A 24,308-nucleotide genomic window follows, 5' to 3' on the forward strand; every position below is an offset into this window, starting at 1 on the left:
TCTAAGTCAGTCTGGATAGATGCCGGAATTGGGCTCTCTCGGGACATAGCAGACAGCGACATGATGTAAAACATCAGGCAATATAGCAAATGGCCATAGGCATGGGGAAAAAGGGCCACAGTGGATGGCGAAAGACAAATTGCTGTCCTGCTCTGTGTGTTGGTGAGATCGGAGGGATGGCCGACATGCTGACTTCTGCCACTGGCTGAAAACCTGAGAAGGCGCTGGGGGGAGAGCCTGAGGGAGGGAGGCACGTGGGTGGAACAAAAAGTCTGACTCCTCCATTTTCTCATGTGAGCTCGGTAACAAAAGTGAGCTGCTGCACAGAGAATAGGGTTTTGTCTTAACCCAGCGCTGCCTTCCCACTGCTGATAATCTCAGAGGAGGGAAGGAGGAGCAGCCATTAAAACCATAGAGAGAGGTTAGGGGAGAGAGCCGTAGGCCCTGCATACTGTCCTCCTCGGCTGCAAGGACCGCGTCCTAGGTTGGCCGACCCTTCTTACCTTCCTTAGTGTAAGACTGCTTCCCTACAGGTTTGACCTGGTTCAGGGGCCTAGCCTGAGTTTTGTCAGACTGCTGCGCCGCCAGGATCTTCAGTCCACCAAGGCCAGCTTGTTGCCCCCTCCCAGCTGTGAGGCTGGAGCAGGATGTAGAAACCAACGGGCTGCCAGGGGGCCCGGATCTGCGGGGAAGGGAGAAGTTGAAGGCTTCGTCTTGTTTTTCTGCGCATGTATGTGACACTTTCTTTTGTCGAGTTGCCATTTACAATTTGAAAATAAAACCCAGTGGAAAATGGGTGATTTCATAAGCAAACTGAAGCTTGTTTCCCCTCGTAATAATAGACAGCCCTTAGGGAGTAACTGCACATGCACCTCAATTCTCCGCAATGAGAAAGTGCTGTCCACAAGCCTGATGACTCGCGCTCTCCAGAGGTAGTGTGGTGGCACCCCCAGGTGGCATCAAAGAGAGACACTTTTCTCGAAATAACACGGCCCTGTAGCTAGGTGAAGTGAGCACTGTGTATGAACACAATTGTCATGTGTTTAGTGTAGGCGTTAGCTAGCTAGCAACCATCTTGTGAAGCTAAGGGTAAGCTATAGCTAGCACAGTGATAACCAAAGGGGACAGCGTGGGTGTGTTGTTAAAATTCGGGCTGAAAATCCCCCAAAGGTAGTGCTGTCAGTCTAGTCAACACAAACAAGTGAACATACAAATGAGTTGTACTAAACGAGAGATGGGAGCTAGCAATACTATGATCAGGGTAGGTGGGGGAACTGGTTTCTGCGTTATCTAGCCATGCTAATGCAACCATATGTGCAGGTAGGAATGCTTGTGTGGTTAGCTTGCTTTCCAGACAGCTAGCCACTGTAAGCTAGCTAGTGGAATCCTCACCGCTTTGCTAGCTTCAGTGCGCATTGTAATGCGTAAGCTAGCTAGCAGCTACTTTGTGGCTAAGGTATGCTGTAGCTAGCATAGTGCTAGCCAAAGGGAACCGCGTGGGGGCAGTTCGACTTTGGGTCGGTATTCTTCCACAACTGCAGAGCCCTGTGGGCTGTCCAGTTGGTTTAGTTGACACGAATAAACATAGGTCAAACTAGACAAGAGAAGGGCGCTAGCAATGTTACTGTGTTGCAGGTAGTAATGCTTGTTTGGTTAGCTTACTTGAGGTGTTAGCTAGTTAGCAGCTACCTTATGGTGAAGGTGTGCTGTGGCTAGCTCAACGATGGCTGAAGGAAACTGCAGGTGGGCATTGTTAGCCTTCGGATGTAGTGCTCCCGCGACCGATGGAGCCGTGAGGCTGAGGTGGTTGGTCTAGTTAACACAAATTGTGAATGTAGGTTAAACTAGACGAGAGAAGGGAGCTAGCAATGTTGCAGGTAGGGTGTGCTAGTGAGTTTATCTCTCAGTGAGCAATGAGCCTGGCCATGGCAAAGGAAAAGTCATGGCTCCTGGTTGCGTATAAGACACATGCTAAGAAGTGTTACTTTGGTGTGCTGTATTTATTTGTGTTGCTAGATAGGCTATTTATTACAACGGTAAGGAGTGTTTTCCTGTTAGGAGGCAGGGTCCCTCTCTTCCTTCATTCCCCCTCTCCATCCATCCCTCCTCCAGAAGGTCTATATGGTGCGTCGTCTCTGGTCCGCTGCCCAGGCACAAAGGGAAGACCAGGCCTGACCCATTCATTGTGCTGCTCTTAAAGGAAACCACCAGTCAATGTAGGCTCAATGAGGCGTCGCCGTTTTGTAAGGTCTGATAAAGTGCGGACTAAACCGTCTGGGATCTGGGCTGGTCCACCCGGTGTTGTGTCCTCCATTATGAAGGGGAGCAGTTGTGTGTGTTGTGAATGTAGGTCTGTGTAATGCTTGGTTAGTGCTGAATACAGGGGGGGGAACTAGGGAGGGCCTGGGCATTGGGACCATTGAGGACTGGTTTAAGATGTCACCCCAGTGTTTGGAGCTGCTGTCCGCTGTCGTTAATTGTGACGAGGGATGATTGGGCGGCTCCTTAAGACGGGAGGACTGGAGGAGGAGAGGGACGTTTTTTCTGGAGTTTATTGAGGGACCGGATTGTTGTCTTTTGTGTTGAAGATTTTCAGATAATATCAAGATAAGAGGAATGTCAAGATAATCAGAATCTTGAGGGTGTGTAGAATCTCCCAGCGACTGTTTTGTCCTCTACTTTTGAGTTACTTCCACATGCAAAATGTTGCTGTATTAAGAAGGCATAACTTTGCAATACAAATTTTCCCTGTCGTTAAAGGAAAATTACCAGTTACGCCTAGTTTTTCAAGTGACACTTCAAAAGATGCTTCCTGGCCCAACTTAGCATTTCCCAGACACCTCTTGGGATAAGATGGAACAAATGGGACGATGATCCGGAGATCAAATTCATTAAGCTAAGCATGGCCAGTGAGAAAGAGACAAAGAGGGAGGGTCTTGGGAGTGCCGTGGCCCTTGTCTAAAGTGGTTAGGGGCCCCTTGTAGGCGTTGGGGTCTCCAGAGGCTGCTTGGGTAATTATCAGCCCGGGCTGCACGTGTGGGAGGACGAGTGTGTGTAGTCTGGCTGGCTGGCTAGTACTGAATGTTTGCATTCTCACAGCACCATGTCAATGGACTACCCAAGCAAAGTGGGGAGGGCTCTCCTGTAAACTGGATCCTATATCCTCCTATGTATGAACCTACCCCCCTCCTAATACCGCCCTCTTCTCTATACCCTAAACAGGGAGAGAGGGGGATTCTGAGGAAGAGAGGAGACATCTTTGACATGTCTACTGGGGCCCGTCAGGACAAAAGACCATTTCCTGCTCCTCCATGTGGAAAATGTCTGGGAGAGGAGGAGGAGGAGGAGGAGGAGGGAGGAGGAGGAGACAATTAGTGGGATTTGCTAATCACCAGGGCAACACTCATTTAATTGACATGTGAAATGTTGTTTAATCTAACAAGTCGATAGGCAATATGACAATGGGCTGGCAATCAGAATAGGAAAGCCAGGGGACTTCGACAGCTGATTGCTGAGGGAAATGTCTTTGTCTTTAGAGCTGGTGTGTGTGTGTGTGTGTGTGTGTGTGTGTGTGTGTGTGTGTGTGTGTGTGTGTGTGTGTGTGTGTGTGTGTGTGTGTGTGTGTGTGTGTGTGTGTGTGTGTGTGTGTGTGTGTGTGTGTGTGTGTGTGTGTGTGTGTGTGTGTGTGTGTGTGTGGCGGGGGGAGACCCAGGGGGATTAAACACCATTATGCCTTTAACCCTTTTAGACAAATAAACACAGAGCAGCACACTCTCAGCTTTAGTAAGAGAGTTGTTTGTGTGTTTGTGTATGCGCCTGTTTCCCCCCTCTAAACCATTGAAAACCATCTATTTGTCATTGTATTAATACAATAAAGATGACCCTGACAACTCCAGACAAGAAAAGGAGTACTCCAGGAACAAACAAAAAAAACACAAATTTAAAAAAGTAAGCCCCCTTCGCTTTGACAGATATCAATAAGTATTTATGTTATAGAAAAAGTAGCCTCACCATATTGTGAAGCCTTAGTCTGGAGTGAAAGCATGGAGTGGTGGCTTAGAGACCAGACAATCCAATACTTTTATTTACCAGTCATTCATTCCAAAAATGCATTGAGCAGGTTCTATACAAACTCAGTACACTAAAATACCAACCCCTAACACTGGAATAATCCAAAATGCTAATAAACAGTTATTTCATCCAAAAATATTATGTCACTTTATAATAAATCATTCTCAGTAGTTTTCATATCAATGGCCTCAACATAGAACGTTCTTACTGGGCGTGTGTGTACTGGCTGGATAACTTGTGGACATGGCCAGCGCATGCTTTCCTGATACGTCCACAAACAATCCAAGGTGGTGAGTAGGTCGGGGGTGAGTAGGTCGGGGTGAGTAGGTCGGGGGTGATTAGGTCGGCGATACAATGTAACTTAACTTCTAAATAAAAAAGATTAAACGTTGTTCTCATGTCTGATCTTGTTCTTACCGTGGGACATTTTTTGCTCTGGGAATGTGCTTGTACACCAGTGGAGGCTGCTGAGGGGAGGAAAGCTCATAATAATGGCTGGAACGTGGGGAATAGAAGGGCATCAAACACCTGGAAACCATGTGTTTGATGTATTTGATACTTTTACACCTATTCCGCTACAGCCAAATACCACGAGCCCGTCCTCCCCAATAAAGGTGTTACCAACCTCCTGTGTTGTACACGCTAGCAACGTGTACAAACATTTGCAATATGTGTTTGGCGCCAAATGAGGGGATAGAAGTGGAGTGAAATGTCCGACATGACAAAAAACAATCAGAAAAAAGGGGTAAGTACTTATTCACACTCAGCCATGACCTTTCATCACACATTTAAAGGAGCGAGTACTGTTGACAGAATATATGAAAAACCTATGGTGCCAATATACGTAAGGAAATAAGGAGAGGTATATTTGTTTAGAAATAAAACGAATGCAGGTATTATGTGTTAAGTATATGCTTTGTTTCTATTTCAGAAATCTCTATTTCCTCTGCTTCCTGGTTTGAGTATGACCCCTCACCTGGCTTGTGACCCTTCAACTGGATATCACTCCTAAGAGTTGGCTCTGGGGCCGGCTACTCCTGTTGAACCACAGGTAAGTCCCCACTCATACATCAGCCTCATCTTAGAAGTGTGTGTCCATGTTTGTGTGTGTGTGCGTGTACATTTACGTGTGTTATATTGGAGCAGGGCAATCCTCCATCTATCCCACGTATAATCAAACTGCCATTGTCAGAGTAGACCTCCTAGTACTCAAACCTAGAATCTGAGATCAAAGTGGATGTATCCCAGTCTGAGTATTACAGAGTGTAAGTCTGCCTTTCTATTTTATCTATCTCTGTGATCTGGGCCAAGAGAGGTTTGTGAGCTGAGGATGATTCATCAGCTGGCTGCTCCTCTTCTAATCTCCAGAGTCACGCTCACTCACTCTCTCTCTCACACACTGGCATAGTAACCCCGTCTCTCTCCGTGCCTCCCTCCCTCTCTGTCTGTCTCGCGTGCTGCCGAGGCACTATCTACTACCAGAGTTCAGATGTTGCTCTATTTGTACCAGGGAACGCCATCCCACCCCCTGCCACACACACAGACACACACAGACGTGGATGTGTGCATACACAGGCACAGGCACAGGCACAGGCACAGGCACAGGCACAGGCACAGGCACAGGCACAGGCAAGCAAGCACGCACACACACACACACACACACACACACACACACACACACACACACACACACACACACACACACACACTTCCCTGCCATGCATGCCACACCCCGGCCAGACAGACAGCTTGGCTCCTGGCCAATAATCACAGCTGGATCGGATGCTTTAAATGTGTGTGTGTGTGGCGATGGGGGGTTGGGATGGGGCTGTGTCTGGTGCACCGGATTGGTCCAATAGTACGGGTTGGGCCAGGGAGGACTGGGATTGGATAGATGGTAGCGTGCAGGATTAACTGCGCTGTCTAGCATGGCCTCCCCAAGCGCTGCCTGACAGTTCTGCATATTGGATGGGTTACAGCTTATGAGCCGTGTGTGTGCGTGCGTCTGCGAGTGTGTGTGTCTGTGCAGCTTATCTGTGCGACTCCATCCTCTATGAGCAAATCTGCACGGTCTCGATTCCCTGACGTGATCACGGAATGCATTGGCCTGGCCCAGACGAATCGTTACATTTTTAATGGCGGTTCCGAGTTGGAATCACCAATCGATTCAATGGCTTCAGCACATTAGATTTGTGTCACTGTCCAGTGGTATCACAGCTGCAATACAAACAATGATTAGCAATATTATTGATGAGGGCAGGGTTCCAGAGTAGGCTAAATAGGAACTTGTGATTATGTTTTGCCATTAAGATGATAGAAGTTACTGACAATGAAATCGGTTTGCATGTGCTTCATGCTTACTAGAGGCAGGATAAAACACTACATAAGAGGTTTGGTTCAATTTCCCCCAATCGTCCGTTATTATGACTATAATAACACTGGTGCTTGATGCAGCTACCTTTATCAGAGAGCAGCAGGAGAGCGTGTGTGTGTGTGTGTGTGTGTGTATGGACACTTACCTGTGTGTATGGTGGTGGCCCGATTTACCCCCCTCCACCCCCCTTGTCCTTGCCTATCCTTCCCCCTCTGACTCTCACCTCAGCCTCCCTCCTGGCCACTTTGCCCTGACAGCAGGCTGCCGAGGTACAGTCAGAGTGCTGCTGAACCTGGAATAGGTGGCGTGCTGGTTTCCATGACAGAGCCATGGGGTAATCACAGTTACAGCACTGTGATTTCAGCTGTCACTGCCATCCACTGTAATTGATGCAAGTGCAGGGCTGCGCCGCCACAAGAGAGGGCTTAACCTACACGCAACACGCTATGCCACACACACACACACACACACACACACACAAGCAAAGAGGCACACAGGTAGCCTACACACACCACAAAAGACACGTCCCTCCAAAACACACACACAGTAGCACCACACATGGCAGCACCAGAGCGGACCCCGAAGGCCATCTTCATCCCGCCTGCCTGAAGGACAAAAATAATTCCCTGCCTGGCTGGCATCTCAATCTTTAGCTCTTAGGACAACCATCTGGCTCAGCAACTCTCCCTCCCTTCCTTTCCTCCTTACTCTCTCTCTCTCTCTCTCATACTCGCCGCTTAGTTTTAATGTGTGTCAGCAGTCAGCAGCGTTACGGTCCTAGCCATGATGCTAACGTGGCTGCCTGTCTCTTGGCCTCTGCTGGTTGGTGGGTGCTGGTAGTGCTGTGTGTGTTCACAGATGGCAGAGGGAGGGTGGAGTGTGTGTGTGTGTGTGTGTGTGTGTGGTGATGGAGAGCGCTTTCAGAAGCACCAGACAGCTCGGGCAATTTCTCCCAGGCAAGGTGGTCTGTCTGCGGGCATCTGGACTGGCTCAGCCCCCCATCGCTGCTTCTCCATGAGAGCGCCACTTCTTGACACTATTGCCAAGATGGTGTACAGTGAACACCGTAGCATCTCTCTCTCTCTTTCAAAAACAATGACTACTTCCTTGCCCTCGGTTGTGTTTTTCAACAACCAATTCAATGTTTTGTTCTGATAGATGATTAGTGGCAAGTGACAAAACAAAATGGTTTTATAAATGAAAGGAACCAGAGGAATGTTGAGCTCTGGTAGAATAGCTTTGAAGATGATTAGAACTAAACAGACAACTTTGTTTTCGAAGCCAGTCTGAACGATAGCTTGGTTCTCTTTGTTGGTTGGTCATTGATCTGAGACTGGAGGTCAGCTATGATTGGCTAGAGCCCTTTAGAAGGATCCGTGGTATTTAATGCTGTATGGTTGTCAGGGTTATGGAGGTCAACATAAAGAACCTCTGCCATGCCATATACTGCAGACTCATACATATTTTCCTGAATTTCCACCCCCATGTCTCTCTTTTCTCTGGCTATGTTTTTCTTCTTGTGGTTTCCCACCACCATTAATATGAGATTGTCTTAGAAAAAAAGGTTCTGTATAGAACTTTAAAGTGTTATTCAGCTGTCCCCATAGAAGAATCCTTTGAATAACCATTTTTGGTTGCAAGTAGAACCCTTTTGGGTTCCATGTAGAACCCTTTCTACAGAGGGTCCTGCATGGAACCCAAAAGGGGTTATACATGGGGGCAGCTCGAAGAACCCTTTTGGAAGAGTGTAGACAGTTAAACTTCCAAACCTAGAAAAAAAACTATCAGAAAGAGTGTTGATGGTCTTTTGTTTGAGGGTAGAAGGACATGGATTTTGACATGGGCACTGATGAGAACAATATAGTTGTGTGAATCGTCCTTCATTGTGCATTACACACACACGCACACACGCTTGCACACACACACACGCACACACACATTGGTTTTACTATCCTTGTGGGGACCAAACAATTGATTCCTATTCAAAATCCAATTTTCCCTAACCCTTTACCGAACAATAACCTAAACTTAACCCCAAAACCCCAACACTAAACCTACCCCTAAAATGTTGACCACACTGTGCGCAAGTGTTAGTAAAATAAATTTACACATACATTTCAAGTCGGAAGTTTACATACACCTTAGCCAAATACATTTAAACTCAGTTTTTCACAATTCCTGACACTTGGTCAGTTAGGATCACCACTTTATTTTAAGAATGTGAAGTGTCAGAATAATAGTAGAGACAATGATTTATTTCAGCTTTTATTTCTTTCATCACATTCCCAGTGGGTCAGAAGTTTACATACACTCAATTAGTATTTGGTAGCTAGCATTGCCTTTAAATTGTGTAACTTGAATCAAACGTTTGGGTAGCCTTCCACAAGCTTCCTATAATAAGTTGGGTGAATTTTGGCCCATTCCTCCTGACAGCTGGTGTAACTGAGTTAGGTTTGTAGGCCTCCTTGCTCGTACACGCTTTTTCAGTTCTGCCCACAAATTTTCTATTGGATAGAGGTCAAGGCTTTGTGATGGCCACTCCAATACCGTGACTTTGGAAGTATGCTTGGGGTCATTGTCCATTTGAAAGACCCATTTGCGACCAAGCTTTAACTTCCTGACTGATGTCTTGAGATGTTGCTTCAATATATACATTTAATTTTCCTACCTTATGATGCCATCTATTTTGTGAAGTGCACCAGTCCCTCCTGCAGCAAAGAACCCCCACAACATGATGCTACCACCCCCGTTCTTCACGGTTGGGATGGTGTTCTTCGGCTTGCAAGCGTTCCCCTTTTTCCTGCAAACATAATGATGGTCATTATGGCCAAACGGTTTTATTTTTGTTTCATCAGGCCAGAGGAAATTCCTCCAAAAAGTAAGATCTTTGTCCCCGTGTGCAGTTGCAAACCATAGTCTGGCTTTTTTTATGGCGGTTTTGGAGCAGTGGCTTCTTCCTTGCTGAGCGGCCTTTCAGGGTCTATCGATATAGGACTTGTTTTACTGTGGATATAGAAACTTCCGTACTTGTTTCCACCAGCATCTTCGCAAGGTCCTTTGCTGCTGTTCTGGGATTGATTTGCACTTTTCGCACCAGAGTACGTTCATCTCTAGGAGACAGAACGCGTCTCCTTCCTGAGCAGTATGACAGCTGCGTGGTCCCATGGTGTTTATACTTGCATACTATTGTTTGTACAGATGAACGTGGTACCTTCAGGCATTTGGAAATTTCTCGCAAGGATGAGCGGATGACTTGATGACTTGTGGAGGTCTTTTTTTCTGAGGTCTTGGCTGATTTCTTTTGATTTTCCCATGATGTCAAGCAAAGAGGCACTGAGTTTGAAGGTAGGCATTGAAATTCATCCACAGGTACACCTCCAATTGACTCAAATAATGTAAATTAGCCTATCAGAAGCTTCTAAAGCCATGACGTAATTTTCCAAGCTGTTTAAAGGCACAGTCAACTTAGTATATGTAAACTTCTGACCCACTGGAATTGTGATACAGTGAATTATAAGTTAAATAATCTGTCTGTAAACAATTTTTGGAAAAATGACTTGTCATGCACAAAGTAGTTGTTCTAACCGACTTGCCAACACTATACCTTGTTAACTAGAAATTTGTGGAGTGGTTGAAAAACAAGTTTTAATGACTCCAACCTAAGTGTATGTCAACTTTCGACTTCAATTGTACATGTTATTCAATCATTGCACCCACACTGCTCACACACGTCAGCGAGAGTCTGCATGGCCAGGCGCTAAAATAGAAATTGGTTCTATTTGTGACACTCAATACACTGCAAGTTCGGCCTCTCCCATCTCCTCATTGGTTTTTAGGAGCGTATACCCACTTGCCATCTCTTCATTGGTTTTTAGGAGCATATTCCCACGTGGGTGATTGAAAGATGCACTTTGGTCCACATTCCGGTCAGTTGTAGTAATGCTGGAAAGTTGGTTGCCAGCCCACCATATAAAGTCCAAAGAAGAAAGAGAAGCCTGAAGGAAGGAGGAGAGATGACGAGAAACTAATTTGGTTTACCGTTTTATGTGTGGATTAATTGTTGGAGTAGAGGACCTTGCGCATTTCAGGTCAAATAACAACCCAATGTTTATATCCCAGGACAAATTAGCTAGCAACAGCAAGCTAGCTTGCTAAATTGCCATAAATGTTTAATGCTTTTTGACCTGTCCCCAAATTAATATAATCGGTTCAGAGTTGATCGCCTCGAGCGTGCGGTTTGGTCAGCATGTAACTCCTAACCTTAAACCTAACTCCTAACCTTAAACCGAACCCTAATTATATCCCTAAACCTAACCCATAAACCTTAAAAAAAGCCTTTTGCCTTGTGGGACCGGCGATATGTCTCACTTGTCCAAATTGTCCTTGTTTTACTAGCCTTGTGAGGACTTCTGGTCCAAACCACACACACACACACACACACACACACACACACACACACACACACACACACACACACACACACACACACACACACACACACACACACACACACACACACACACACACACACACAGAAAGAGACTTTAAGTATCCCTTGGACTACTCCAGTGAGTGGTAGTGATTTGGCCAGTGGGCATACAGGGTTGGCAGCAGACCCAGCTGTTTGTGTTCTGTGACAGGCATGACACAGCTTTAGAGAACCAAGAAGTCCAAACTCCACAGAGTTGACAAACACATCTGTTCCAGAGCATCACATGGAGCTTGTTGTGGAGGTGTTGGTAAGTTCTGGTTATATTAGTGGGAGGCTGACATACCAAACCACTTAAGTTCCTACTGTGCTTCAGGCCTCAATAAACTATTTAGGAAAAGAGGCTGTTGCCATGGTTATCAGCCATTTTCAAATCAGTGTATTTAGGCCATTCAGTCTTATTTATTCCTATTAAACCCATGCCTTCTGTAGGAACCAACTGTTACAGAACACGGACCAATTGTTCTCCAAACAGAATGCTCATTAATTTCCCCCTTTTTTGTAACCTGTTGGACAAAATAATGTCAACCAGCGATCTCGGGCTCACTGTTTTTTGCAATGTGAAGGCTTTGTGGTGATTCCTCACGAAACCAGGACAGACAAATACCATGATTTGGGGGATTTTCACAACATTTAATCCATAGAAAGGTCACTTGGAGGAAGGACTGTTGACATACTGTATATTTGACATTTGTATCTAAAAGCATAATTGAGAAATAATTCATCAAAGTTGGCATATTTATGACATTTTGGACTATTTTTTTGTCCTGATTTCGTGAGGAATCACTCTTTGATGAAAGTCGACCAGATCTCTATCGTAATAACCTAACAATATTTGTGTTGTTTTGCAGTTAAAAACACGTTAGTCGCACTTTCTTGATCTTCCTTGAAAATGTGACTTCTAAAAACACACCTTAATAGCACCCCCAGGCTAAGATAAGAAAAAAGTCAGAAAATAAGCTTTTATGTCAATATGAGCTGAACTTTGCTCTCAAACCGTGCTCTCTCTCTCCCTCCCTCCCTCTCCCTCCCTCCATTTCTTTGATGATATTATTAAGACCAAGCTCTTTTAGATCACTCCTAGACTGCTGTGGAGCTGCAACCAAAACATATTACCTACCAGACATTCAGTTTACAGTGTAGCAGACGACATACTCTTTGACAGTGCTGTTGTTGTTGTTGGTGGAATGGGCTGAAGTGGGCTGTAGACTAGCTAGTGTTTAATTGTCCTGTAACCTGTTTATTTAGGCCCTTTGCACCTCACTTAACAGGAAGCCATCTTCCTCAGTTGGATTACAGCTAATGAAATATCTAGACTGTAGAGTCAACACACGCAGGTGTGATTACGGCCCTCTCTCAAACTAAAGGCTCTGTACTACAGATCTAGGATCAGATTACACTACCTCAGGTCATAACACAAACCATTAGAGGATGATACAACATCTGAGCTGGGATCAGTGGTGACCTTATACCTACTCCCCTCTCCCTATGCTGGTGCCGTTCCCAGTATGCTGTCAGCCAGCAGGACACAAGGCAACGTGTGACTGTTTGAAGAATGTAAAGATAATCATTGGGCAATTAATTGGCACCAAAAGGGCACCATTAGTGAAGTGCAAACGGGTGATTGGGGAGCTGGGGATAGAGGGCGGAGACTAAGGGCCTGGGGTGTAGAGTGGGGGCTCTAAAATAACAAACTTGAAATTGAAATGCGAGGCGTTACCATACCTGGTCGTATATGATAATGTGTGTCATTATGCCTGAGGAATGGATTGAGATATAAAGTGCATGTGGTCTCACAGGAGTGTTTATTTTCATTACAGTATTTACTCGGCAGATGCCTAGAGAGAGAGCAGCTGCAGCAGTTGCTGTATTCTTATGTAAATTGTAGTGCCAGCTGTTGTGTTCCACTGACTACGCAAAGTTTTAGAGATCAAAAGGATCCTTTACAGGAGAATTTTTTTGCGTGTGTGTCTACTATTCTACTAACTTTACTCAAATTGGAGGGCAGATATAGATAGTACTGTATGATTATGTTGTGGGACTGCATCCCAGGGCTGAATTGAGTAGTTTTGAGGTAGTCTCTAAAAAGAGAGAGAGGTGACAGAAAAGGGGGCAGGTAAGATAACTCTGCTTCCCTAGCAACAGGCAGCTGCCGCTCCTTGATCATGTGCCTCCCAGGAAGTGACTGATATTTTTGTTGTTGTTTTTTTTAATATATATATATTTTTTTACATATTCTTGATTCAAGAGCACATCTAAGTTGAATCGCAGAGAGCCCCCGTCTCTCTGGCTGACAGCAGGTTACTATGATCATCAAGAGGTAGCAATGGGAATACGTTCCTAGAACAACAAAGAGAGAATGAGTTTATCGAGCCCCCCCAAGCCCCTCCGTCAGAGTGAAGCTCAGCTAGAACCCATCCTTCATCATGGGATCTGAGACAACACACACTCTCACTCTCTCTGCTTTTCACTACTCCAAGGAGAGTAGCTGTTTTCTTAGCTGTGTGTGTGTGTGTGTGTGTGTGTGTGTGTGTGTGTGTGTGTGTGTGTGTGTGTGTGTGTGTGTGTGTGTGTGTGTGTGTGTGTGTGTGTGTGTGTGTGTACACGTGTATGTCTGTGTGCTACTTTGTGCTACTATCTCTCTCCAGATTCACAAGCAGACTGGAGTGCCTCTTCCCACTATGGCCCTATATCTGTTGGCTGAGGTTGGGACATATCAAGGAGAACATGCTAATTTAACTTCTGCCACCTCCACTGGCAGCTCTATCTAACTGTCTCTCTCTCTTTAAGTTGGACACCATTAGCACTAAAGCATGAACACTGTAGGAAGTATTCTTTCCACATGAATAACACAGGATCTGTAACAATGCATTGAAGCACAGTCATTGGGGGGCTAAGACAATAATCCACAGAGCGACAGGAGAGACACAATCAGTCAGGTTGGCAGGATGCAAAGATGCACACAGATGGGTAGACAGACGGATAGATAAATAGACAGACAAACGAAGAATGGAGAGACTGGCAGGTAGAGTGGCAGAGAGAAAGAGGCAGGCAGGAACACACACACGTGCCCCCACACCCCCTCACTCATCCACACACGCCCACACCCACTGGCGGGGGGGGGGGCAGTGCAGTGGAGCCTAGCAGGGTTTGCAAGCACTGTGTCAGTTTCAAGGGTTCAGGGCTGGCTGGGCAGGATCATGCTGATGCCTTTGCCTCCTGCACTAGATGAATGATCCCAGTGACCCTCAGGTCCCTGCAGAGGTCCCTGCATGGGGACATGTCATCAGGAGGAGGGTTATTAGCTTACCGCCCTTAGCACAATGTGACACCAGGCCTCTGGGCCATGTCCACGGTATGGGAGGGAAATGCTTGTAGCAGGACGTCAGGGAGCACTGCCTCTAAAATATGACAAAGACAACGGTTGCTGTGGTTGCACAGTCAATTCAGTAAGATTGAGCAATAGTTTAAAAACTCAGAATTTATGCAAATACTTCCTCTTTCAATTGTGTTTTTGATTACACTCATAATTTATACATATTAATATATGCCAGACAGTCTTTTTTGATTAGACTCATAATTTATACAAATTAATATATGCCAGACAGTCAAGTGTTTTTGTGTTAACAAAATGGAAATCTTAATTTTTGTGTCTCTAACGATAAGTCATTGCTAGGCAACATAATGACACAGAGCAGCGGGATGTGAAAAATCAAACCTTTGGCTAGAATTAGTGACTAATTATTATTTCAGAAAGTGTCACGACTAGGGTTGCAAAGCTACCGGTAATTTATCAAAGTTCCAGTAATTTAGGAAATGTATTGTTGGATAACTATAAAAAAATAGATATAATAAATGTTTTTATTTATTTATACAGTTGAAGTCGGAAGTTTACATACACCTTAGCCAAAAAATGTTAACTCAGTGTTTTACAGTTCCTGACATTTAATCCTAGTAAAAATTCCCTGTCTTAGGTCAGTTAGGATCACCACTTTATTTTAAGAATGTGAAATGTCAGAATAATAGTAGAGAGAATGATTTATTTAAGCTTTTATTTCTTTCACATTCCCAGTGGGTCAGAAGTTTACATACAATCAATTAGTATTTGGTAGCATTGCCTTCAAATTGTTTAACTTGGGTCAAACGTTTCGGATAGCCTTCCACAAGCTTCCCACAATAAGTTGGGTGAATTTTGGCCCATTCCTCCTGACAGAGCTGGTGTAACTGAGTCAGGTTTGTAGGCCTCCTTGCTCGTACACGCTTTTTCAGTTCTGCACACAAATTTTCTATAGGACTGAGGTCAGGGCTTTGTGATGGCCACTCCAATACCTTGACTTTGTTGTCCTCAAGCCATTTTGCCACAATTTTGGAAGTACATGCTTGGGGTCATTGTCCATTTGGAAGACCCATTTGCGACCAAGCTTTAACCTCCTGAATGATGTCTTGAGATGTTCACTTCAATATATCCACATAATTGTCCCGCCTCATGATGCCATCTATTTTGTGAAGTGCACCAGTCCCTCCTGCAGCAAAGAACACCCACCTAATGATGCTGCCACCCCTGGGCTTCACGGTTGGGATGGTGTTCTTCGGCTTGCAAGCCTCCCTCTTTTTCCTCCAAACATAATGATGGTCATTATGGCCAAACAGTTCTATTTTTGTTTCATCAGACCAGAGGACATTTCTCCAAAAAGTACAATCTTTGTCCCCATGTGCAGTTGCAAACCGTAGTATGGCTTTTTTATGGCAGTTTTGGAGCAGTTGCTTCTTCCTTGCTGAGCTGCCTTTCAGGTTATGTCGATATAGGACTAGTTTTACTGTGGATAACGATACCTTTGTACCTGTTTCCTCCAGCATCTTCACAAGGTCCTTTGCTGTTGTTCTGGGATTGATTTGCAATTTTTGCACCAAAGAACATTCATCTCTAGGAGACAGAACGCGTCACCTTCCTGAGCGGTATGACAGCTGCGTGGTCCCATGGTGTTTATACTTACGTACTATTGTTTGTACAGATGAACGTGGTACCTTCAGGCGCTTGGAAATTGCTCCCAAGGATGAGCCAGACTTGTGGAGGTCTACAATTTTTTCCTGAGGTCTTGGCTGAGTTCTTTTGATTTTCCCATGATGTCAAGTAAAGAGGCACAGAGTTTGAAGGTAGGCCTTGAAATACATCCACAGGTAAACCTCCAATTGACTCAAATGATGTCAATTAACCTATCAGAAGCTTCTAAAGCGTATGACATCATTTTCTGGAATTTTCCAAGCTGTTTAAAGGCACAGTCAACTTAGTGCATGTAAACATCTGACCCATTGTAATTGTGATACAGTGAATTATAATTGAAATAATCTGTCTGTAAACAATTGTTGGAAAAAAAGTATGCACAAAGTAGATGTCCTACCCGACTTGCCAAAACGATACTTTGTTAACTTCTTGGTGATGGGGGCAGTAATTCAACTGCCTGCTACTCATCCCCAGAAGATAAGATATGCATATTATTTGTAGATTTGGATAGAAAACACTCTGAAACACTGAAGATTCTAAAACTGTTTGAATCATGTCTGTGAGTATAACCCCGAGGACAAACCATTCAGATTTTTTTTTTAGGTCACTCTCTTTTCAATGGGATTTCATTGGGAATCCAGATTTCTAAAGGACATTCTTGCTGTTCCTATCGCTTCCTCTGGATGTCAACAGTCTTTAGAAATTGGTTGAGGTTTTTCCTTTGTGTAATGAAGAAGTACCGCCATCTTGAACGAGGGTCACTTGAAGTGTACCATTAGATAGAGGAGCGTGACCAGAAAGCTAGCTACAGTTTGTTTTCCTCCTGTATTGAACACAGATCATCCCGTCTTCAATTTGATTGATTATTTATGTTAAAAAAATACCTAAAGTTGTATTACAAAAGTAGTTTGAAATGTTTTGGCAAAGTTTACAGGTAACTTTAGAGATATTTTGTAGTCACGTTGCGCAATTTGGAACCGGTGTTTTTCTGGATCAAACGCGCCAAATAAATGGACATTTTGGATATATATTGACGGAATTAATCGAACAAAAGGACCATTTGTGATGTTTATGGGACATATTGGAGTGCCAACAAAAGAAGCTTGTCAAAGGTAAGGCATTAATTATATTTTTATTTCTGCGTTTTGTTTCGCGCCTGCAGGGTTGAAATATGCTTCTCTCTTTATTTACGGAGGCGCTATCCTCAGATAATAGCATCGTTTGCTTTCGCGGAAAAGCCTTTTTGAAATCTGACATGTTGGCTGGATTCACAACAAGTGTAGCTTTAATTTGCTATCTTGCATGTGTGATTTAATGAAAGTTTGATTTTTATGGTAATTTATTTGAATTTGGCGCTCTGCATTTTCCCTGGCTTTTGGCCAGGTGGGACGCTAGCGTTCCACATGTCCCAGAGAGGTTAACAAGAAATGTGTGGAGTGGTTGAGAAACAAGTTTTAATGTCTCCAACCTAAGTGTATGTACAATTACGACTTCAACTGTACTCAATTATTTCCTATATTTGATAACTCCAGACACCTGTGATAATTTGAAGTACTCAAAAGGACCACTTGATAGATTAAATTCTTGAAAGATTCTGATTTACTGGTGAACTTAGAAAGTTTGCAACCCTAGTCATGCAAAAATGTCAATTTACATAATATGTTCATATGCTGTTCTATTTACATTATCAACAGAATGTCATGTGCTGAGAGAGGGTTCATGGGTTTTGTGACTCAACAATTTGCTACGCAGCTAAAATTTACCGTAAATATCCCAGTAGCCATGACACAGGTAGCGTGCTTTAAACAAACTCTTCAACTATGCAAGAAACTTTTCATCTTAACCATAGTCTCGCCTGGTTCAAAATCAAATCAAATCAAATTTATTTATATAGCCCTTCATACATCAGCTGATATCTCAAAGTGCTGTACAGAAACCCAGCCTAAAACCCCAAACAGCAAGCAATGCAGGTGTTGAAGCATGTTGGCTAGGAAAAACTCCCTAGAAATGTCAGAACCTAGGAAGAAACCTAGAGAGGAGCCAGGCTATGAGGGGTGGCCAGTCCTCTTCTGGCTGTGCCGGGTGTAGATTATAACAGAACATGGCCAAGATGTTCAAATGTTCATAAATGGGTCTGGGACATGAAGCTCGTCCGGTGAACAGGTCAGAATTCCATAGCCGCAGGCAGAACAGTTGAAACTGGAGCAGCAGCATGGCCAGGTGGACTGGGGACAGCAAGGAGTCATCATGCCAGGTAGTCCTGAGGCATGGTCCTAGGGCTCAGGTCCTCCGAGAAAGAGAAAGAAAGAGAGAGAGAGAATTAGAGAGAGCATAGTTAAATTCACGCAGGACACCGGATAAAACAGGAGAAGTACTCCAGATATAACAAACTGACCCTAGCCCCCCGACACATAAACTACTGCAGCATAAATACTGGAGGCTGAGACAGGAGGGGTCAGGAGACACTGTGGCCCCATCCGATGATACCCCCGGACAGGGCCAAACAGGAAGGATATAACCCCAACCACTTTGCCAAAGCACAGCCCCCACACCACTAAAGGGATATCTTCAACCAACAACTTACCATCCTGAGACAAGGCTGAGTATAGCCCACAGACAGGAAGATCAAATCAGTGACTCAACCCACTCAAGTGACGCACCCCTCCTAGGGACGGCATGAAAGAGCACCAATAAGCCAGTGACTCAGCCCCTGTGATAGGGTTAGAGGCAGAGAATCCCAGTGGAAAGAGGGGAACCAGCCAGGCAGAAACAGCAAGTGCGGTTCGTTTCTCCAGAGCCTTTCCGTTCACCTTCACTCTCCTGGGCCAGACTACACTCAATCATATGACCCACTGAAGAGATGAGTCTTCAGTATAGACTTAAAGGTTGAGACCGAGTTTGCATCTCTCACATGGGGGGGCAGACCATTCCATAAAAATGGAGGTCTATAGGAGAAAGCCCTGCCTCCAGCTGTTTGCTTAGAAATTCAAGGGACAATTGGGAGGCCTGCGTCTTGTGACCGTAGCGTACGTGTAGGTATGTACGGCAGGACCAAATCAGAGAGATAGGTAGGAGCAAGCCCATGTAATGCTTGTAGGTTAGCAGTAAAACCTTGATATCCGACCTTGCCTTGACAGGAAGCCAGTGTAGGGAGGCTAGCACTGGAGTAATATGATCAAATGTTTTGGTTCTAGTCAAGATTATAGCAGCCGTATTTAGCACTAACTGAAGTTTATTTAGTGCTTTATCCGGGTAGCCGTAAAGTAGAGCATTGCAGTAGTCTAACCTAGAAGTAACAAAAGCATGGATTCATTTTTCTGCATAATTTTTGGACAGAAACTTTCTGATTTTTGCAATGTTACGTAGATGGAAAAAAGCTGTCCTTGAAACAGTCTTGATATGTTCGTCAAAAGAGAGATCAGGGTCCAGAGTAACGCCGAGGTCCATGACAGTTTTATTTGAGACGACTGTACAACCATTAAGATTAATTGTCAGATTCAACAGAAGCTCTCTTTGTTTCTTGGGACCTAGAACAAGCATCTCTGTTTTTTCCGAGTTTAAAAGTAGAAAGTTTGCAGCCATCCACTTCCTTATGTCTTAAACACAGGCATCTAGCGAGGGCAATTTTGGGCCTTCACCATGTTTCATTGAAATGTACAGCTGTGTGTCATCCGCATAGCAGTGAAAGTTAACATTATTTTTTCGAATGACATCCCCAAGAGGTAAAATATATAGTGAAAACAATAGTGGTCCTAAAACGGAACCTTGAGGAACACCGAAATTTACAGTTGATTTGTCAGAGGACGAGAAGCCATTCACAGAGACAAACTGATATCTTTCCGACAGATAAGATCTAAAAACAGGCCAGAACTTGTCCGTGTAGACCAATTTGGGTTTCCAATCTCTCCAAAAGTATGTGGTGATCGATGGTATCAAATGCAATATCAGATGCAGAGCCTCGGTCTGATGCCATTAAAAGGTAATTTACCATGTTCACAAGTGCAGTCGCAGTGCTATGATGGGGTCTAAAACCAAACTGAAGCATTTCATATACATTGTTTGTCTTCAGGAAGGCAGCCTTTTCTAAAAATGTTGAGAAGAATGGAAGATTCGATATAGGCCGATAGTTTTTTATATTTTCTGGGTCAAGGTTTGGCTTTTTTAAGAGAGGCTATATTACTGCCACTTTTAGTGAGTTTTGTACACATCCGGTGGATAGAGAGCCTTTTTATTATGTCCAACATAGGAGGGCCAAGCACAGGAAGCATCTCTTTCAGTAGTTTAGTTGGAATAGGGTACAGTATGCAGCTTGAAGGTTTAGAGGCTATGATTATTTTCATCATTTTGTCAAGAGATATAGTACTAAACCAATTGAGTGTCTCTCTTGATCCTAGATCCTGGCAGAGTTTTGCAGACTCAGGACAACTGAACTTTGAAGGAATACGCAGATTTAAAGAAGAGTTCGTAATTTGCTTTCTAATAATCATGATCTTTACCTCAAAGAAGTTCATGAATTTATTACTGCTGAAGTGAAAGCCATCCTCACTTGGGGAATGCTGCTTTGACATTTGCTCCTTGGTTAGGGTCTGAGCAGATTATTTGTTGCAATTGCAAACGTAATAAAATGGTGGTCCAATAGTCCAGGATTATGAGAAAAAACATTAAGATCCACAACATTTATTCCATGGGACAAAACTAGGTCCAGAGTATGACTGTGACAGTGAGTAGGTCCAGAGACATGTTGGACAAAACCCACTGAGTCGATGATGGCTCCGAAAGCCTTTTGGAGTGGGTCTGTGGACTTTTCCATGTGAATATTAAAGTCACCAAAAATTAGAATATTATCTGCTATGACTACAAGGTCCGATAGGAATTCGGGGAACTCAATGAGGAATGCTGTATATGGCCCAGGAGGCCTGTAAAAAGTAGCTATAAAAAGTGATTGAGTAGGCTGCATAGATTTCATGACTAGAAGCTCAAAAGATGAAAACATCCTTTTTTTTGGTAAATTGAAATTTGCTATCGTAAATGTTAGCAACACCTCCACCTTTGCGGAATGCACGGGAGATATGGTCACTAGTGTAACCAGGAGGTGAGGCCTCATTTAACACAGTAAATTCATCAGGCTTAAGCCATGTTTCAGTCAGGTCAATCACATCAAGATTATGATCAGTGATTAGTTCATTGACTATAATTGCCTTTGAAGTAAGGGATCTAACAGTAAGTAGCCCTATTTTGAGATGTGAGGTATCACGATCTCTTTCATAATGACAGGAATGGAGGAGGTTTTTTTCCTAGTAAGATTGCTAAGGCGAACACCGGTTCACCAACTACTTCTCAGACAGAGTTCAGTGTGTCAAATCGGAGGGCCTGTTGTCCGGACCTCTGGCAGTCTCTATGGGGGTGCCACAGGGTTCAAACCTCGGGCCGACTCTTTTCTATGTATACATCAATGATGTCGCTCTTGCTGCTGGTGATTCTCTGATCCACTTCTATGCAGACGACACCATTCTGTATACTTCTGGTCCTTCTTTGGACACTGTGTTAACTAACCTCCAGACGAGCTTCAATGCCATACAACTCTCCTTCCGTCGCCTCCAACTGCTCTTAAATGCAAGTAAAACTAAGTGCATGCTCTTCAACCGATCGCTGCCCACACCTGCCCGCCCGTCCAGCATCACTACTCTGGACGGTTCTGACTTAGAATATGTGGACAACTACAAATACCTAGGTGTCTGGTTAGACTGTAAACTCTCCTTTCAGACTCACATTAAGCACCTCCAATCCAAAATTAAATCGAGAATCGGATTCCTATTTCGCAACAAAGCATCCTTCACTCATGCTGCCAAACATACCCTCGTAAAACTGACTATCCTACCGATCCTTGACTTCGGCGATGTCATTTACAAAATAGCCTCCAACACTCTACTCAGCAAATTGGATGCAGTCTATCACAGTGTCATCCGTTCTGTCACCAAAGCCCCATATACTACACACCACTGCGACCTCCATGCTCTCATTGGCTGGCCCTCGCTTCATATTGGTCGCTAAACCCACTGGCTTCAGGTCATCTATAAGTCTTTGCTAGGTAAAGCCCCGCCTTATCTCCGCTCACTGGTCAACATAGCAGCACCCACCCATAGCACACGCTCCAGCAGGTGTATTTCACTGGTCACCCCCAAAGCCAATTCCTCCTTTGGCCGCCTTTCCTTTTAGTTCTCTGCTGCCAATAACTGCAACGAACTGCAAAAATCACTGAAGCTGGAGACTTGTATCTCCCTCACTAGCTTTAATCACCAGCTGTCAGAGCAGCTCACAGATCACTGCACCTGTACATAGCCCATCTGTAAATAGCCCATCCAACTACCTCATCCCCATACTGTTATTTATTTTATTTATTTTGCTCCTTTGCACCCCAGTATCTCTACTTGCACACTCATCTTCTGCACATCTATCACTCCAGTATTTAATTGCTATATTGTAATTATTTAGCCGCTATGGCCTATTTATTGCCTTACCTCCCTTATCCTACCTCATTTGCAAACACTGTATGTAGACTTTTTCGTTTGTAATATTGACTGTATGTTTGTTTATTCCATGTGTAACTCTGTGTTGTTGTTTGTGTCGCACTGCTTTGCTTTATCTTGGTCAGGTCGCAGTTGTAAATGAGAACTAGCCAACTAGCCTTCCTAATTAAATAAAGGTGAAATAAATAAATGAAATAAAAATTAAAGGGTTGATTTTTTTCATCCGTACACTCAATACATTTTAGCTGCAAGACAAAGCTACTGCTAACTAGCTAGCTATAGTTAACAACATATGCTTCATCAAGTAACGTTAGCCTATCAAAAATGAATGATTACTTCTCTAATAAAAATATAAAAGTACAGTAGGCCTATATTACAACTTTAGCATATCGAAGTTAACAAACCAGGCTTAATTTTGATCAATTTCATTCAAATCATAATGTAGTAAAATAAAATTGTGACTGAAAACGTGGGTAATTCACTTGGGATTTGGTCAGCTTCTTGTTGGCCAAATGTACGGTGGCTCAGTGCAGCCTAGCACTCAGCAAAAACAGTATTTTTTTAAGCTACAGCAACAATTTCAGAATGTAACAGGCTGTAAAACTCAATAAGACAAGTAAAAAATATAAGGAATTCATTTCAGCTGTTTCATGAACCTTTTCCCAAAAAAATGTATTGGACTTACACAAAATTGTATTCTAATGGTGCAGCCTTCTTATTGGTTTGCAGAAGACGGACCTGGCTCTTGTTGTCAATTTGACTACGACCAGCCAATCTCTTGTTGTCGATTCAACAAACAACCAGTCAATTTGACAACAAAAGATTTGCTGGACCCAGTCAATTTGACAATAAGAGATTTGCTGGACCCAGTCAATTTAACAACAAGAGATTTGCTGGACCCAGTCAATTTGACACCAAGAGATTTGCTGGCACCAGTTAATTTGACAACAAGAGATTTGCTGGCACCAGTTAATTTGACAACAAGAGACAGTTCATGGTTGAATTGTTACATGTAGTACTTTCTAAAGATTTTTTACTGTACAAGCATATTGCTTGAAGAGATGATTCTGTTTACATCCGACTGCTCGGAGGGGTCTCCAAAGGTGGCATAGGAGACGTGAGAAATTCGCAAGTTGACACTACATTAATAGTCTAGACGCGGGTATTCTTTCAAAAACCTCTCGAGAATCTATCATAGTGTAAAAACGGTCTTAGTCAAAAGGTGACAATTGAGTCCCGTTCCCATTGGAACATGACATTGCACATGATGTGTTTTTACCCCATTTACTAAAGCCACGTCCTAGTGGTGCATGGAAAGCAGGCTGTTCCAATACTTTAAAAGACAGCACATGCAATCAACAACAGCCATGGTTATCTCTCTTGTTCAGTGATTGGTTGGGCAATCCAATGCGATGTGTGTTTTTATGAGTCAAATAATACCAGAAAATAGAATCACAAAAATGTACAGTATGTTACATGGACTTAGACTGTCCACTTCCACTTGAACAGAACCCTTAAACAGAGGACACGGAAGCAAATCTATTTAGTTTGGATGGATGTATAATTTCTGTTTAACGCTTTTAAAAATCCTCAATGAAATCTATTGACTAACTTCCGTCCACAGCGGTCGGCAGACGAGTTCCAAAGTAGTTTTGAAGTATCTGTGCAAAGACTCCCTTAATCCATTTTATTTGCTCAGCTACCTCTGAAACCATTTGTCCACAGAGCTCCCCCCTCCTATACTCTCCTCCCCCCTCCCGCCCCTCCCCTACCCACAAGCCCATCCCAGAGCCCAGGGATTTAGTATGGAGGTGCAAGAGCCCACAGACGGTTAAAAAAGAGCCA

The 24,308-nt window shown here is 43.8% G+C and overlaps 1 long non-coding RNA gene across 1 annotated transcript in view; it reads left to right on the forward strand.

Annotated features, from left to right (window-relative positions):
* LOC135526330 (uncharacterized) overlaps positions 1 to 24,308 on the forward strand; it is a 137,376-nt gene that overhangs the window by 19,310 nt on the left and 93,758 nt on the right. The window contains exon 2 of the long non-coding RNA XR_010453284.1: positions 5,003 to 5,122. This is a non-coding gene — a long non-coding RNA (uncharacterized LOC135526330). The remainder of the gene's footprint in view (positions 1 to 5,002; positions 5,123 to 24,308) is intronic.

This window comes from Oncorhynchus masou, chromosome 32, assembly GCF_036934945.1.
Source record: "Oncorhynchus masou masou isolate Uvic2021 chromosome 32, UVic_Omas_1.1, whole genome shotgun sequence".
NCBI lineage: Eukaryota > Metazoa > Chordata > Actinopteri > Salmoniformes > Salmonidae > Oncorhynchus > Oncorhynchus masou.